General features: G+C 43.6%; 1 non-coding gene and 1 pseudogene across 1 annotated transcript; both read right to left on the bottom strand.

Moving 5' to 3' along the window:
• Positions 1–1,950: 1,950 nt before the first annotated feature.
• Positions 1,951–7,466, bottom strand: LOC137363002 (histone H2A-like; annotated as a pseudogene).
• Positions 7,467–11,379: 3,913 nt separating this feature from the next.
• Positions 11,380–11,453, bottom strand: trnat-ugu (transfer RNA threonine (anticodon UGU)). Its single transcript has one exon. It is a non-coding gene; the product is annotated as a tRNA-Thr (tRNA).
• Between the last annotated feature and the right edge of the window lie 2,352 nt (positions 11,454–13,805).

Genomic DNA, 13,805 nt, shown 5'->3' with positions numbered 1-13,805 from the left:
TAATTATCCATAAACACTGAGGCCACATTAAACTAAAAGCAGCGATTTATCAAGTCCGACACTTAATTGATTAAATATATTCCAAATTCAGAGCATAATTCATTGTCTTTCCCCTTTAAATCTCTTAATTTGCATTACAAGCCTCCTTTACTTTACAATCTTTATTCAATACAATATGTTTTGAGGCAGGCACGAGACGTCTTGCCAACCCCTAACGGGATGCAGTGAATTCATTTGCAAACTGTGCACTTAAAGAAAAGGGTGAAGTTGCTATTAATGCAGATTGTAGCTGTTCAACTGCTTTTGTCATGAAGAATACAAAGCACGAAGGAAAACCAAGAGAGAAACCAAAACACAAAAAGGTTAAGTTTTTGTCAATGAAAAATAGAACTCATTAAAAACATCTTATTACACAACAGTGCAGCAAGTGATTACATTGTAAATATTTCATTAAGATTAAAATGGCAAAGACCTTCAACACCCCTAGAATCAGGAAAGGGCAAGAAAGAGCTAACCGGATAATTATGTGCCTGGGGCTGAGTTCTGCTACAATGGACACAAAAACTGTTTATTGAGTAGTGCACAGTAAGTTGAAATACCAAGCAGAGTAGGAAGTACACTTCAAAAGATCTGCGGTTTCCAGTGTTTCACTAACACAATTCGAACACAAGGCATTTAGAGTATTTAAGTGTGACTGACCCAGCCCGGCCTGACCTGAGCCCGAATGCCGAACCCAAATGCCGAACCAGGAGGAGCGACCCAAACCCGAAACATGTCATCAGGACCCGTCGGGTTCGGGTCAGACTGGTAGCCATGTTCTAGCATTAACTGAGACCTGGCTCCAAAAGCAACAAAATTGTGTTCTGGTCTGGAATGGAATTCTTCAATTGTTTCTGTTTGGCTTGGATTGACTCATCGATTTTCTTGTTTTTCACTTTTTCGATGCCTTTGAATAATTGTGGATCCTTCTTCAGGGTGTCTTCTTTCACCAGGTAGTTCTGACCTCTGATGATGTTGATCGTAATCAGCTTCAATTTGCTGATAATTTTGGAAGTGCGCAGATTTCCTTTGCTTGAGTCCACAACATGGAACTCAGTCTGACATGTGGACCCATGGGAGGATTTGAAAGCTGCCCTTGCATTGGAGCATACAGTTGTATCCATCCAAACAGAGGTAGAGTAGAAGTGACAGTTCAGTCTGTCAATCATGGGACGTTTAATCTCAGGGTTGTGAGTTTGAGCGCCATTTAGATTTTCCCTATTTTTCAGCTTCAGTAGCAGAGATTACAAGGAGTGTTTGAAATGAAATTCAACAACAGTATGAGAAAGTCTCACTTTCATTCGGGACTCTTAACTCTCTGCAGCATCTCGCTGTGAAAGATTGAACTTTATCTCATTTCATTCTCAGCTGGGGGTCAGTGCGGCTCAGTGGGACTTCTGGCTGTCTCCCACTTCACAATCCATCAGTGCTGAGAAAGCAATGGGAAATATTACTCATGGCTGAGTAAGCAGAGGACACCGATTTAAGGTGATTGGGAAAAGAACCAAAGGCAACATGAGGAAAAACGTTTTTTTACGCAGCGAGTGGTTAAGATCTGATATGTACTGCCTGAGAGTGTGACGGAGGAAGGTTCAACCATAGCTTTCAAAAGGATATATGATAATTATCTGAAGAGAAAAAAAAATCAGGTTTTCATGGAATACATGAGGATGTGGCATGAGCTGAGTTGCTTGTGCAGAGAGGCAGCACAAGCACGATGAGCTGAATCCCTCCTTTTGTGCTGTACGTATTCTGTGATCTATGATTCTATACAAAGTGAAGCCAACACTCACATCTGAGAAACTGACAGGTACAGTGTAAACCCCACACTAACAAACCAGCAAATGCCAGGACAGATTAAAACAACAGGCCGAGACAAGAAACTGACAGATACTGTGTGAAACCCAAAAGTCATTTCGCAGGATCTGGCAGGTAATGTGTAAAAACCTCTCTTCCATATCCATACTGCAAGGTACAAAGAAAATTAGGTACAAAACCAGGCTCATACTTGGAAGACTGAGAGATAAAAAGCAAAACACAGACTCACCTACAAGAGACTGACCATTACAGAGAATAAAACACACTCACTTAGAGGAGGTGCAGATTAAAAACACATGCATGTAACAGAAATTGATAGGGATAGAATCAAATCCTTTCTCACACATGACACGAAAATTGGTGGTGTCGTAAATATTAGATTACAGGACGATATAGATCATCTGAGGCATAGAATATAAGAGCAGGGCGTTATGATGGAGCTGTATAAAATGCTAGTTAGGCCACAGATGGAGTACTGTGTACTGTTCTGGGCACCACATGATAGAAAGGATGTGATTGCCCTGGAGAGGGTGCAGAGGAGATTCACCAGGATGTTGCCTGGACTGGGGAATTTCAGCTATGAAGAGAGACTGAAAAGGCGAGGGTTGTTTTCCTTAGAGCAGAGAAGGCTGAGGGGAGAGCTATACAGAATTATGAAGGGCATTGATAGTTTAGATAGGAAGAAAGTATTTCCATTAGCAAAGGGGTTAATAACCAGGGGGCGTAGATTTAAGGTAAGGGGCAGGAGGTTTAGAGGGGATTTGAGGAAAAAATTTTACCCAGAGGGTGGTTGGAATCTGGAACGCACTGCCTGAAGGGGTGGTAGAGGCAGGAACCCTCACAACTTTTAAGAAGTATTTAGATGAGAACTTGAAATGCTATAGCATACAAGGCTACAGGCCAAGTACTGGAAAATGGGAAATGGAATAGTTAGGTGCTTGATGGCCGGCACAGACACGATGGGACGAAGGGCCTGTGTCTGTGCTGTATAACTCTATGACTCTATATCAGAAACTGATAGATCTGGACAAAAGCTGATGCTCACATACAAGTTGTTGAAAGATAGGTGGTGAAACTCACATCGCAATAGCAGAAACAAACAGTCACAGACCAAAAACTGAAACATACAGAGTAAAAACCCACATTGTCACACCAGAAATTCACGGTTACGAAGAGAAGCTGACTCTCTCCTCCCAGGCACTGACAGGTACAAAAGAAAACACGCACTAACATACCAGGAAATGAAAGGCTGAATTTGCTGACAATGCCACCACTAGGTGGCGCTGCATCAGCACATGTGCAAAAGCAGCCTGTTCAAAGAAAACGTCCCAGTCAGCGACGTTCTGGCAGCTGCCAGGACTAAAGATGGCGCTGCTCAAATAATCACACAAAGGCAATGTAAAGCAACACAAAGGCCATGTGTTTACATGGCAGCAGGGAATGGCTGGTGAGATCGGGCGGAGGGGGGTGGGATGGAGGGGGGGGGGTAGAATGGCCGGAGAGATCAGGCTGGGGAGAATGTCCGGAGAGAGCGGGGAGGAGGAGGAGAGCACACCCACCGCCACCAAGGTCTTCGGCCGCTCCCTCCCCACTTCCCCCACGCTCTCTACTTGCTTCCCCCACACTCTCTCCCCGCTTCCCCCACGCTCTCTACTCGCTTCCCACCCCTCTCCCCGCCCTCTCCTCTCACTTCCCCCGCTATGTCCCCCCACCCTCTCCAACCCCCACTTCCCCCGCCCTCTCCTTCTGTTAAGCTATTCCGTGACCTTGTCCTATCAATACCTTCTCCTTTGTTATCTCTTGCCCCACCCCCGCTTTACTTGCTTAAAATCTTTTACATTTCTTATATCTGCCAGTTCTGAAGAAGGGTCACTGACCTGAAATGTTAACTCTGTTTCTCTCTCCACAGATGCTGCCAGATCCGCTCAGTTTTTCCAGCACTTTCTGTTTTTATCATTGATTGTCTTCTTTTTTACTTTGCTGATGTCTTTGAATATATTGTGGATCCTTCTTCAGGGTGTCTTCTTTCACCAGGTAGTTCTGACCTCTGATGATGTTGATCGTAATCAGCTTGAATTTGCTGATAGTTTTGGATGTGAGCAGATTTCCTTTGCTTGAGTCTACAACATGGAACTCAGTCTGACATGTGGACCCATGGGAGGATTTAAAAGTAACTTGGATGATCCCTAGGACTGGTGGAGGAGTATCTGATCCATGGGAACCCAGGTTCAATCCCGGGTTTCAGCAATTCTGCTTCCTTATGCGTCCCTTGCCTTGGTTCCGATTTTCCAGTTGCACAATTTACTTTGAAATTATTCACCAAGCACCAGTGGATTGAATTTGAGAAACAACACAGAGTCATTTACAGCATAAAAGGTGGTCGTTTGGCCCATCATGTCCATGCTGGCTCTCCCTGGAGCAATCTAGTCAGTTCCACTCACCAGCTCGATCCCTTTCCTCCTGCAAGTTTCTTTCCTTCAAGTATCCATCTGATTTCCTTTTCAAATCATTGATTGTCTCTGCTTCCACCACACTCGTGGGCCAAGTCATTACCACCCACAACATTAAAAAGTTCCATCTCACCCAATGATGCAAAATATTGATATATTCTATATTTAGCTTATTCTCTATTTCTATGAGAATAGAATGGCAGTCAACATGAAAAGGAACCCAAAAATCTTTGAGCAGCAAGTAAATGATAAGTGGGTAGTCAGATGTAGAGTGCGGCCTATTAGGGACAAAGAGGGTAATATATGCTTCGAGGTGCAGGGCAATGTTAATCTACTTAATGAGTACTTTGGATCAGTGATCACTAAGGAAGTTGAATTGGACAAAATATCAGTAGAAGTGAAGAGAGTAGAGGCAATGGAGAGGGTACAAATTGAGAGAGGGAGGTACTAAAAAGGCGGAGCAAAGCGGCACCGCAAAGTGCTTCGTGATAATATCCAGGGCATCACTAAACCAGCAATCCGCCGCCTGGCTCGCCGTGGCGGGGTCAAGCGGTTCTCGGGTTTGATCTATGAGGGGACTCGCGGGGTGTTGAAGGTTTTCCTGGAGAATGTGATCAGGGATGCGGTCACCTGCACTGAACACGCCAAGCGCAAGACGGTCACTGCCATGGATGTGGTGTACGTTCTGAAACGGCAGGGCCACACTCCACGGATTCGGCGGCTGAACAACTCGACCCTTTCCAGCAAACACACAACAAATGCTCTTCTAAGAGCCACCCACCGCCTCACACAGAGAGAGCAGTGACCTGGAAACGGGAGATGGGATAGGCTGTTCAGAACTGACTGGAATAAATCTGTCCTGTATTCGGGAAAAAAACTGGAATCCCCGAATTTGACATTTCACTTGCAGCAAGGATGTGCAGTGGATTTGATTTTCTAAACGGGCTGTGTAAACAGTACATGAGGTTCTCCAGTTAGTTATTTCCCCAGTCGACACTGCCCTCAGTGAAAAGCCACACCTTCTTCTTTGGCCTCCTTGTCTCGAGAGACAATGGGTAAGCGCCTGGAGGTGGTCAGTGGTTTGTGGAGCTGTGCCTGGAGTGGCTATAAAGACCAATTCGAGAGTGACAGACTCTTCCACAGGTGCTGCAGATAAAATTGGTTGTCAGGGCTGTTACGCAGTTGGCTCTCCCCTTGCGCTTCTGTCTTTTTTCCTGCCAACTGCTAAGTCTCTTCGACTCGCCGCACTACAGCCCCGCCTTTATGGCTGCCCGCCAACTCTGGCGATTACTGGCAACTGACTCTCATGACTTGTGATCAATGTCACAGAACTTCATGTCGCATTTGCAGACGTCTTTAAAGTGGAGACATGGATGGCCGGTGGGTCTGATACCAGTGGCGAGCTCGCTGTACAATGTGTCCTTGGGGATCCTGCCATCTTCCATGCGGCTCACATGGCCAAGCCACCTCAGGCGCCGCTGGCTCAGTAGGGTCTATAAGCTGGGGATGTTGGTCACCTCGAGGAATTCTGTGTTGGAGATACTGTCCTGTCACCTGATGCCAAGGATTCTCCGGAAGCAGCGAAAATGGAATGAATTGAGGCGTCGCTGTTGGCTGACATATGTTGTCCAGGCCTCGCTGCTGTCGAGCAAGATACTGAGGACACAGGCTTGATACACTCGGACTTTTGTGTTCTGTGTCAGTGTGCCATTTTCCCACACTCACTTGGCCAGTCTGGACATAGCAGTGGAAGTCTTTCCCATGCGCTTGTTGATTTCTGCATCGAGAGACAGGTTACTGGTGATAGTTGAGCCTAGGTAGGTGAACTCTTGAAGCACTTCCAGAGTGTGGTTGCTGATATTGATGGATGGAGCATTTCTGACGTCCTGTCCCATGATGTTCGTTTTCTTGAGGCTGATGGTTAGGCCACATTCGTTGCAGGCAGTCGCAAACCTGTCGATGAGACTCTGCAGACACTCTTCAGTGTGAGATGTGAATGCAGCATTGTCAGCAAAGAGGAGTTCCCTGATGAGGACTTTCCGTACTTTGGTCTTCGCTCTTAGACAGGCAAGGTTGAACAACCGGCCACCTGATCATGTGTGGAGGAAAATTCCTTCTTCTGAAGACTTGAATGCATATGAGAGCAGCAGGGAAAAGATGATCCCAAACAGTGTGGGTGCGAACAGTTCCGGATCCAAAACGTTAACTCTGCTTCTCTTTTCACAGATGCTGCCAGACCTGCTGAGTGGTTCCAGCATTTCTTGTTTTTATTACATTGGTTTAAATTGTCGACCTGGCAGAAAGTTTGAATTCGCAAAAGGCGCCAACTTCAGTGTCGGAAAGAAGCGATTACTGGAAAATCTATTTAAAGTTGTTCGTAAAATATTTTCCACCAACCTTTAAAAACCTTTGTTTATTCCGCTATTTTCGCCACAAATTCCTGGCGCTATTTTACGCACAGTTTTAACCTGTCATTTTTTCCCACTTCTTATCTGTAACTGGCGGTAAAAGACTCCATTCAGCAATCCTTAAGGGACCAATAACTCAAACTTGGTGTGGAAAGGAATAAATTAGACTATTGGTAATTCCCTTCACACAGGGATCAGGGGGACAATGAGAAGCCACTGAAATAGTTGCTTAAACATTTTAAATAGATCCTATTCTGTCCTGTTACTGACATGCTGGTATTAGACAGTAATCAGCACTTTCGCAGAGACTGTGGGTGGCTCTGAAAAGAGCCTTTGGGTTATTAGATGACATTTTGGCCGCTTTACTTTTTCTGGGAGCTCTGAGCGCTAGTTTTCTTGGGCAGCAGCACGGCCTGGATATTAGGAAGCACCCCGCCCTGTGCGATGATCACTCCTCCCAGCAGCTTGTTGAGCTTCTCGTCGTTGCGGACAGCCAGCTGCAGGTGTTTGGGGATGATGCGGGTCTTCTTGTTGTCCCGGGCCGCGTTACCGGCCAGCTCGAGGATTTCAGTGGTCAGATACTCGAGCACAGCAGCCAGATAGACCGGCGCTCCCGCACCCACACGCTCAGCATAGTTACCCTTTCTCAGGAGCCTGTGAACATGGCCCACCGGGAACTGCAGTCCAGCCTGGGAGGAGCGAGACTTGGCCTTGGACAGAGCTTTCCGCTGGTCTTTCCTCTTCCAGACATTTCCACAATCTCACAAATACTTTCACAAAGAATGGATAACTACCTCAGCATTAAGCATACACATGGGGTAGACAGGATGGTCAAGCAATCTGAAATGGTGCATTCAGATCACAACGCTCTCTGGAGGGGTGGGTTTAAATCCCACTTCTGACAAGTTGTGCTTTGACATGACTACAGGCATTTGGGAGCAGTGGTGAAAAACACAGAGCATGAAAGAATTTTGACAAGCAAAATCAAAACGAATTCAAAGATATTTCTTCAATACATGGGAGTAAGAGGCAACAGAGGAAAAAGTAGGGCCCATCAAAGAACTAAAAAGTAACCTATGTGTCAGGGTTGAAGATGTTGGTATGTTTGTTAATGAATACTTTACTGTCTTCACAAATGAGGGGGTGATGCAGACATTATAATTAAGGAGAAGGAGTGTGAAGTATTGGACATGATAAACTGAGGGGGAGAAGAAGTATAAATGGGATGAGCATCCTTGAAAGTGGATAAATCATCAGGGCCGGATGAAATGTACCCCAGGCTGTTAAAATAAGTCAGGAAGGAAATAGTGGAAGGTCTGACCATCAGTTTCCAATCCCTCACTGGATACAGGTGTGATGTCAGATGATTGGAGGTCTCTGCAATAAAAGCAAAATTCTGCAGATGCTGGAAATCTGAAATAAAAACTATTAGTGCTGGAAATACACAGCAGGTCTGGCAGCATCTGTGGAGAGAGAAGCAAAGTTAATGTTTCTGTTCTGATGAAAAGTCACTGACCTGAAATGTTAACTTTGCTTCTCTCTCCACAGATGCTGCCAGATCTGCTGTGTATTTGCAGTACATTTTGTTTTTATTGCTAACATTGCACCATTGTTGAAAAAGGAAGCAAGAGATAGACCGAATAATTAAAGACCAGTCAGCCTAACCTCAATAGTGGGTGAACTATTGGAATTAATTCTGAGAGACAGGATAAACTGTCACTTAGAAAGGCTCAGATTAATCAAGTATCATCAGCATGGATTTGTTAAGGGAAGCTCCTGTCTGACTATCTTGAGTGAATTTTTTGAAGAAGTAACAATGAGGATTGATGAGGATAGTGCAGTTGATCTGATCTACATGGATTTTAGCAAGACTTTTGACAAGGTCCCACATGACAAACCGGTTAAAAAAAATAAAAGCACATGGGATCCAGGGGAATGTAGCAAGCTGGACACAAAATTGGTTCAGTGGCAGGAAGCAAAAAGGAATTGGGTACGGGTGTTTTTGCAACTCGAGGTCTGTTTCAAGTGGTGTTCCACAGGGCTCAGAACTAGGTTCCCTGCTTTTTGTGGTATAAATTAATGATTTGGACATGAATGTAGAGGGCATAATCAAGACGATTGCAGATGACATGAAAATTGTCCGTGTTGCTGATAGCGAGGAGGAAGCTGTACACTGCAGGAAGATATCAATAGACTGGTCAGGTGGGGAGAATAGTGGCAAATGGAATTCAAATTGGACAAGGGTGAGGTGATGCATTTGGCATGTCAAAAAAGGCAAAGGAATACACAATTAATGGGAGAACACTGAACGGTGCAGAGGAAGTGAGGGACGTTGGAGCGAATGTCCACAGATCCCTGAAGGTAGCAGGACAGGTCAATAGGGTGGTTCAGCAGGTATATGGAATCCTTTCCTTCATTAACTGAGCTATAGAATATAAGGGTGACCTGGGTGTCCATGTCAATAAGTCACTGACAGCTAACATGCAGGTGCAGCATTCAATTAGGAAAGCTAATAGTATGTTAGCCTTTATCACAAGACGATTTGAGTACAGGAGTAGTGAATTCTTGCTTCAATTGTACAGAAACTTGGTTAGACCGCACTTGGAATACAGTTTTGGTCTCCTTAGCTTAGGAAGGATATTATTGCCGTGGAGGGAGTTCAACGAAGGTTCATCAGACTTCTTCCAGGGATGGTGGGACTGTTGTATGAAGAAAGGTTGGAGAAACTGGGGCTGTATTCTCTAGAGTTTCGAAGAATGGGAGGTGATCTCATTGAAACCTACAAAATACTTAAACGACAGTCAGGGTAGATGCAGCTAAGATCCCTGGTTGGGGAGCCGAGAACCAAGGGAAGGAATTTCAAAATAAGGGAGTAGCCGCTTAGGACAGAGATGAGGAGAAATTTCTTTACTCAGAGGTTTGTGAATCTTTGGAATTCTCTACCCCAGAGGGCTGTGGAAGCTCAGTCATTGAGTATGTTTAAAGCAGAGATTGACAGATTTCTAAATACAAATGACATAAGGGAATATGAGGAAAGTGTGGGGAAAAGGGCATTGAAGTGGACGATCAGCCATGATCATATTGAATGGTGGGGCAGGCTCGATGGGCTGAATGGCCGACTCCTGCTCCTATGTTCCTATGTTCCTAACTCCACATGATCAACGAGGCACAGCCTCAGGCCGACTTGGTGGGTGGTGCAAACAGATATTACTGCTTCTGATCTTCACCAGAACACAGAGTGAGATGCAACATTGATCATCAATCAGACTGTGAGAGAATACAACAGAATAAAACACATGGAGAGACACTGTGGAATAACAAATAGATTTGATTGGAATGTTGAGTTCTGATTGGAATGGATAAAACAGCAGATTAAATTGGGATTCTCATTGATCTGGGACAGAAAAGAGAAACTGATGGAAAGAAGGGAAGAAGAAAGAAAAGAAAGGATGGAACTGTTCACTTTTTTCAGTTTTTTCACTCACCCATCAAAGCTGGATAAAAAAAGTTGCAAATAACAGAGAATTTCACCAGAAAGGGAGATTAAGTGCTGTCGAAACCTTGGATCGAAGGATGCCCCAACAGATCACCTGTTTAACTGTCTCCTCACTGGGGGATTTCAAGCAGTGAGTAATATTATTCTCTACGTTTGTTAAATGAACCCAGAACTGTCACTTGGAGTTAATATCTGTGTTCCGACTCCTGAATTATAAAATTGTGACTTTATCAATATTTTCTGGACACATTTCCAGCTGAAAGAACTAAGAAGTCTTTTCTAATTTACACAATACTAGCCTCCTAAGCTAGCATCCTTGGTGCTGCTCTCTCTTCTCCCAAACCTCATCTCATTTGACTGTTACATCATCACTCTGACAGTGGGAGGGGTTGATCCCACTGTCTTCAGCATTAACCCTTTACATCCTTATCCTACACTGTCAGTCAGAAAAAAATGGTGAGAGGGTACTTCCTTCATTTATCGAAAAACCAGCTGCTCCCAGTTGAAAATCAACTCAAACCCATCAGCGAGAGAGAGAGACTGTCAGAGAACTTCCTGCATCGAGTCCTGACCCTGTCACACTCAGCAGATGCTCACCCAGACCCCACTCTCCTCCACACTGAACATTGTTACCGAGACACTTCAAATACTGTTGAGAAAAGGCAGGAAAGGTCAAAGTTCACAGCTGTTTTGAATAGAAAAAAGTTTAATATCTCCTCACCGTTTCTCGGTAACCACATGAGACAATGGTTTTCTTATTTGGTTCCTTTGATGTTTCTTGTTCCTGACTGAGAAATATTCCAAACCTCAGATCAACCCTCCCACTTGTGTCGTGTCCCAGTCTCAGTTACAAGCAACACATCATGACACACACACTTTGAAACATACAACACGGTCACACTTTCCTTCAGTGAGATTAAGGTCGAGCTTTTTTTCCAGGTTGAATGCAACTGTGAACAAATTTGTATCAAAGAAGTTGCCTTTGAAATATCAGCACTGAATTTCTGTACGAGGAGGAAGAGCCATTCCAAACTCACATCCTTCACAAAGGCTGTTTTCTCCTGTGAATGAAATTCATCATGTAATTTGAACTCTCAGTTAAAGTTCACAAGACACAGACATAAATGTTGAGACGGAAACTTCTCAAGCATATTGCAAATATGAAACAAGGCTCCGCTGTAAATCGAACCCAGGATCTCCTGTTTACAAGACAGGTGCTTTCACCAACAAAGCTACAGAGCCAGATCACAAGTACTGTGGCAACTGAAATCTGAGGTGGTTACTATTTATTCTCATCCCACTTCTCCACAGGTCACAACAAAAATTTTAACTTTTCCCACTTACTGATACAGTCAATCATATGCTCTATTTTTCCCAGAATAGGAGACACTTAATGAACAACAAAATTATCAGTTTCTTATAGAACAAGTTTTAACTAATCATGAAGTAAAGCATAAACACACAGGTGGAAATTTTAAAAGTTCCCTTTTTACCTTAACCAACATTTAAAGTCCCTTTCTTACCTCAGCTGAACACACGCACACACACATACTGAAAAAAAGGGATTTTTCTATACAATTCAGGGCTCTGTTAAAGACAAAAAAAAAAAACACTTGGACTGATTACTTGCTAATTTCTGAAGAAAACAGCAGATGAGATATGTTGTTCCAAAATTGACATGCAGTCTAATTTCCGAGTACATGTACACAGGTCACTAGGGTCTTTTAGAAGAGTTTATTTAGAGGCGGGGTTGAGAATTAATTTTAGCAGGCTTTCTTCAAAGACAGAATATGAGACGAATTGACACAGTGAACTTCTCAGAGTCTTTTCAAGATTTGCTGCAAAACAAGGTGGGTTGCGGTCTTCTCTCATTCCTTGACACTTCTTCTGGGTAACTTTATCAGCTGCTCACTCCAGAAGGTAAAACACAATGACTGCTCCAAACAATAGCTTGCGATTTTTCTGCCCTCTTTGGTGCGCGCTGCTGCCGGGCTTATCCAATCAAGAGGCACGACTGACTTCTCTGTCCACATTTCCCCGTTACCAGGGCTTCTGTTCTACATTTAACTTGAGTCGTGACAACTTGTCAACATAGTTGTCAAATTAATACTTTCAGTGCCCTCTTGAAAAAGAACTGGTCTTACATTTATTCAGTTTGATTATAATTTCCTCAACAAAATAAAATTCACAAAAAAAAAATTCAAAGTCCCTTCCATAACATCATGTGCTTTCCCTGAGCTACAGGTTATTGCAAGTCACTCTGGCTGTGTTTTTTTCTGTTGATTTTGCACTCAGGTTCTTTCTGAATCCATGTGTTTGCAGTTCTTTGTGCGTGAGAGACATGGAGATATGCTTAAAGATTTCCCAACAAATTATTCATATCTCCGTCTTTCTCCGAACTTTGTACAAACACATTAATGTGGGAATCACACACACCAGGCCGTCAAACCTCTCCGCTAAACATTGAAAGGTGACAGTGTTTATTGTGACGGGGTTCCATTTATTCAGACACATCTGGTATAAAGGTAATAGTGATCAAGATGTGATTCACACATGTAATGTATTTGTATATTATGTTCATGAGGGAATGATGTAAATAAACACGTCCTTGCACTTCCCACACTTGGTGTACATTTTCTCTGCTGATGCCCCCTGAATATATCAGAGAAAATGGTGATGAGGATGAGATAAAAGTCCGAAAATATTGGCAGCAAACAGCAGCAGGGACGGCAGTGAACAAGATCAGCCAGCTCCTGGTGAGCTACCTGCTCGGATGGTGGAGGTTTTGGGTGGATTGTGTGAAGCCTGGGCCACAGACTGTCTCCTCAGTTGAATGAGATGCTGCAGGCTCTTAGTGTGCATCCGATTCAAAGTGATATTTTGGGAAAATATGGCTACACCCATGAGATACATGGCTCGGAACATATGAGAGGGCTCGAGAACCATTCAGTTCATATATTGAAAGAATTGAAATGTTTTTCAGAGCTAATAACATATTGGAATGTGAAGATGAAAATATAGAGGTCAAGACTCAGAATAAAGCAATTCTTGAGGGCAAGAAAGCAATTTTGCTAATGGAAATTAGCCTGGAAGTGTATGACCAGCTAACAAAGCTTCCTGCTCCCATCAAGGCAAAAGATGTGCCATTCAAAACAATCATCACCAAGTTAGAGGAACATTTCAACCCTAAGCCACTAGAGATCACGGCAAGCTAGAAATTTGGAACCAGAAAGCAGAAAAGTAGTGAAACAGTTGGTGAGTACATTGTGGCACTGAAGAATTTATCACTGCATTGCAGCTTTGGCACATTCTTAGACGGTACATTATGAGACAGATTTGTGCTTATATTGGTGAATGAGAAAAGATACTAAACACACAAAATCTGACATTTGAGCTAGCGTGTCAGATTGCTCTTTCCATGGAGATAGCATCAAAGAATGCTCGGGAATTTCATCCTGTGCCAGTGATAGTAACACACTTCAGGGGAGCTTTAAAAAAAACTGGAAAATGGGCTTTCAAATGGCAGATAAAATTTACACAGAGAATTGTGAAGTGATACAATTTGGGAGGAAGAATAAGGAGAGGCCATATAAA

The sequence above is a fragment of the Heterodontus francisci genome, unplaced genomic scaffold, assembly GCF_036365525.1.
Source record: "Heterodontus francisci isolate sHetFra1 unplaced genomic scaffold, sHetFra1.hap1 HAP1_SCAFFOLD_51_2, whole genome shotgun sequence".
Classification (NCBI taxonomy): Eukaryota; Metazoa; Chordata; class Chondrichthyes; order Heterodontiformes; family Heterodontidae; genus Heterodontus; species Heterodontus francisci.
The sequence above is the reverse complement of the archived record's forward strand: the minus strand, read 5'-3'. Positions and strand labels throughout refer to the sequence as shown.